General features: G+C 35.2%; 1 long non-coding RNA gene across 1 annotated transcript; it reads left to right on the top strand.

Annotated features, from left to right (window-relative positions):
• Positions 1 to 727: 727 nt before the first annotated feature.
• On the top strand, positions 728 to 2140 carry LOC108492897. The gene is made up of 2 exons (XR_001873278.1): positions 728 to 816; positions 2072 to 2140. It is a non-coding gene; the product is annotated as an uncharacterized LOC108492897 (long non-coding RNA).
• Positions 2141 to 4801: the final 2661 nt, after the last annotated feature.

The raw sequence follows: 4801 nt of genomic DNA on the forward strand, positions 1-4801 counted from the left end.
AGGGGAACAGACTCGTACTGCAGTCTGGATTAGAATGAGCTTATAACTTGCATAAAACTGTCTCCTGTAATATGTACCTGCTGGCAAGGGAACTGATAGCTCTCTACCCTTCCTCCAAAGACTGCAGACAGAAGAAGGTTGCCCATGCCTACACATATTTATTCACAAGATCAAAGATGTATGTAGTTAGTTAAAAAATGTGAAAGATTTAACCCAGGAAAAGGACAGTTGCTGTCCCAAAATTTCTGTGCACCATCTGAGAACCATCTTCAGTTGTTCAGTCTACCATCTGCCATATTGTCATTTTTTTCAAGAGGACTTTGTTTCATTTTTTATAGCAAAATGGTACCAAATATAGAAAGGAATTATGTTTTCCTTGTGAAACAATAACATATATTTAGCACAGCATCTTTGTCTATCCTTATTTTCATTTTGAAAGAAGATAACAACCATCCCCCGCCTCCTGGATGTCAGGATGGAACCAGCTTTCAGAAACCACCCATTTTTTCTCCTTGAAACCTGACCAGGGAAATAGTAGTAGTTGATATCAAGATGTATTTTCACTGCTATTTTGAGCAGTATTTTTGTACTGGAGATGTAAGAGGTCTCTGTTTGCATGCACAGCAAGCAGATATTTATTAAGAGTACTGTAGTGTTTTAAATACCTCACCTCCTTTTCAGGGCTCCAGCATTGGTTGTCATGGAAACAGAACTGAGAACCAGAAACTGGCAGCTGAAATTGCCTCATCTGCTAGTGGCTGTGTCCATGTCTAGTCCTGCTTCCATGGAAACACAAGTCAGAACAGCAAATGCAAGGTAGTAGTTTCCAAAAACTGCCTTAAAAATAACCCTGAGCTTAGTGTTATTTTGTTTGTGATCATCTCCCCACCAGGCCTGCTTAAGTAGGGCTCTTCAAGTCTGCAGTATTTGTAAGTTTAACATAGATAAAAGGAAAAAAAAGGCATAAAAAACAAAGATAAGAGTCCTCTTTAATTTCCTTTACGTAATGGGTTTTTGGGAGACAGACTGGTTAACAAACCTTGACCTGCATAGTTACATTAAAAACTGACTGTCAGAATTATCTTTGATTAATTGTGTCCTTTCTTATAATTTTTGTTTATACTCAGCATGTCAGAAGCTGAAGAATGGTTGACATGGTTTAGTTGGTTAACTAGGCCTCATTAATTCTCTCATTACTGTACCATTCCATCTCACCAAAATAAAAAAAAATCAATTAGATTCAGATAACATTTTTAGTTTTCAAAAGAACTAGCTCCAAAAAAAGTCCAGATAATTTTCTATGGATTTTATAACTTTTTATTTTTCCTCAAAAGTCAGCATCTATCCTCTTTATAGATTTCTGGACTTTTCATCTGGCTCTAACTCTTCTGTTTTGCAGTAGACTTGATATACTCAGAAGTCAGTGGCTTTCTGAGTAAAGATGCTCAGTTTTGAAAATGTCTAATGGGTTGTCACATGTTTAGTTCAAGTACCTGTTACCCTGTTGACCTTCTTTCCCAGGTGTAATGTTCTGTTTCTGACAGATGAGGGGCCATTTTTTATCCTCCATTGTCCCAGCAAGTTTTCTGTTTTTTGTGATTCTAGATGGTTGGAGAAACGGTAGCAGAATGTTAGATTATACTTGAAATGAGTAACTTTGTCAGTGTTGCTTTGCTGACATCAATATCTTGTAAGATATAATGTGCTCCAGAATTCAGGTGTTGCATCTAATTTGCTATTAATCCTGAGGTAATATTTACGTTTCAGTAGTTCTTGCTGAAAAAAGAATATCAATAGATAGTCTTTGTTAAAAAAATATGGTTGAGATAGTGAAATAAGTAGCTGTGTATCTGAGCTTAAGATTTTTTAATAAGATCCATGATTTGCATGGAAGGAAAGCCATCACATCCTGAAGTCTGGATGTCAGCTAATAAACACAAAACCCAATTTAAAGGTCTAGTCATTTTATTCTAAAGCTTTCTCTCAAAGGTCACTAGCTAAAACATCTTAGAGGAATATGGTCTACCACTGATTCACTATTTGACTTAATACCTATTTCCCTATCTTGTAGGTCTCAGATGAATTCCTGAATGTTTTGAAGCAGAGAAAATAGAAAAGAGAACTCTTTGTCTGTGGATTCCTCCTGGGCTTCTTCTTTCTTTTTTAACTGAAACAGCTGTTACTATCATTCTGAAACTCTGAAAATGTAGCTCTGGCTGGCCCAATAGGTTATAAAGAAATTTCATTTCATAAAAAAGACAAAACCTCTTTTTTTTCTACTTGATATGCCTCTTGTTCCTCATCAGCAGTTTAATTTAATCTGGTCATTAAAATTACTGAGAACCATCATTTCTATCTCCATTCTTCTTTTTTTCCCCAGAAAACTTGCATCGTATTTTTATTTAATTCATTAAATTCTTGAAAGAAATTTCAAAAATGAGTCTGTGGCCTAAACAGCTAAATAATATCTGGAACATGAAATACTTGTGCACTTTAGAATAACTGTCACAATATTAGCAATATCATCTTTATAACATATTAGAACCAGAGCTGATATCCTACTTTTGTTATAATGTCTACCAGTCTTTGACATTTTTTACTAAACTTACTTTAATTAGTATTTAAAACTTCCCTTATTTATACTTCTATTAATGTAAATAAGCTTTCTTATAATTCTTACCTTTTCTCTCAGTATATTCAAACCGTAGATAACTTATGAGTTTGGAAAAGGTATCAACCTGTTGTTTTTGTATGTGTGTTTCCTTACATTGCCTCTTTTTCCTCAAACCGTAATTTCTTAGACGCTCCTCCCAAACTCATCATTTTTTGAGATGCCTTGTTGCAGAAGTCATAGAATCATAGTCCTTTTCAGAAGTCCTTTTCTGTGCTCAGGTGAAAAATGGTTCTGGTCCATTGAAATTGTTCAGCCAGAAAGCTTTCAAATACAATGACATTTGAGGTTCCTGTTTTCTTTGAGGAAGACATAAAATCAGGGCATCACATAGATGATTCATTTCTTGAAGCAGCTGGAAAACAGATAAGAAAATTGTAGCTCAACTTCTCTTCAAGCGTTTTCAAGAATGAGTAAATCTGTGTGTTTCTCCATACTCTGAAAAAGTTCCTGTCAACCTTGGGATAAAGAGTATAAACACAAAGATAGTTGTGAAAGGATTTGAGAGAAAGAAAATTGGGTTAACAATGCACTTACTAATTTAAATCTGCCTTATGTCTCTACCTTATGTAAATCTACCTTGTGTTGGTTACCTCAGCCAAAGCACCTGTGTGCATATCAAAGGTTGGTGACCAGACCACTCTGTCTGCCTCATAGAGGCTTAGATTTTTGATAGATTCCCAATTACTATTATAACTAATGCAAAATACCTTTAGATTTGAAGATAGAATGTGGTTCAACATTTCAATACAATTGTTACTGGGCAGGTTAGTTGAAAACTTTTTTTTGAAAGAAAAATATGGTCATATCAGTTTTAAATTTTCAACATGAATACGGCAGTAAGGAATCAAGCAATCTGCATGTATTGGAAGCCCATTTCCAAATCTTCCAGTAGAAATTTGTTCCCTATTCAGACTTTGATATTGATGATTTTTCTGACTGTACATCTTTGCAGTTCAAAGTACTTCTTTTAAGCTCAAAACATCACCAAAGGAATTTCTTGTCTTTAGTTACTTAATTATACTGAAATTAATATAGAAAAACTGGATATTGTATGAATGATATTAACAATCAGAGTAGGTTGCTATTAGGGAAGTTTCTCAGTGCTATTTATCCTGCTCCAAGCCATCTGGAGTCATCTGAATGTGCCATTGGAATAATTAAGAAATATCAAGAACAAAATGGTTTTAAATGAATTTTAATGACAAAACTAATTAGCGGACCATTCCCATAACACACAACAATCACTGCATGTTACTAATGTGTCACAAGTGACAATTTTGCAGGATAAATGGCATATTTTGCCAATTCATCTCTTAGCAGTATCTTTCTGGATTTTTATATTTTTTTTGATTCTATAAAATGTGTCTTTTGAGATTAGTGTGTCTGAAGTGCATGCCAAATTTGCTTTTAACAGTAACTTATATTTTTAAAATAATAAAGCTAAACCTCATTCCCTTTCACGAGGGGTGAAGCGGTCTCAATATTTCTTTGACTAATTTTGACATTTAGTAAATAAAAGTAAAATCATAGAATCGTATAAAAGTTTGGATTGGTTTGGATCCGGTGTCTCAGATCCCAGTCCAACCTGACCTTGAACACTTTCAGGAAGGGGAAGTGTTCCACCACCTCTCTGGGCAACATAGTCCAGTAATCTCACCACTCTCACTGTAAAAAACTTTTTCCTTTTATCTTATTTAAATCAACTTTCTTTTAGTTTAAAACCATTGTGCCTTGTCATATTTTAACAGGTCCTGCTAAAAAGTCCCTCACCTGCCTTTTTATAGGCCCTGCTTAGGTACCGAAAAGCCACTGTAAGGTCTTCCTAGAACCTTTACTTCCCTGAGCTGAACAGCCCCAACTCTCTCAGACTGTCTTCATAGGAGAGGTGCTCTGTCCCTCTGATAATTTTCATGGCCCTTCTCTGTATCACTCCACATCTTTTTTAACCTTTCCAAAGTGGAAACTCTTTGATCCTTTCTTGTGCTCCTTTACATGCAGCCAATGACACCTCTATTATGGGTTCTTCTAAACCATTCCTGGTGCCAACTAGTTGAAGAAAATATTTTCAAAGAATGCAGTATGGATGCAGTACACTTTCAGTAGTCAGCAGGAAACATGTAAGTGATA

This window comes from Lepidothrix coronata, unplaced genomic scaffold (genome assembly GCF_001604755.1).
Source record: "Lepidothrix coronata isolate B3197 unplaced genomic scaffold, Lepidothrix_coronata-1.0 Scaffold0, whole genome shotgun sequence".
NCBI lineage: Eukaryota > Metazoa > Chordata > Aves > Passeriformes > Pipridae > Lepidothrix > Lepidothrix coronata.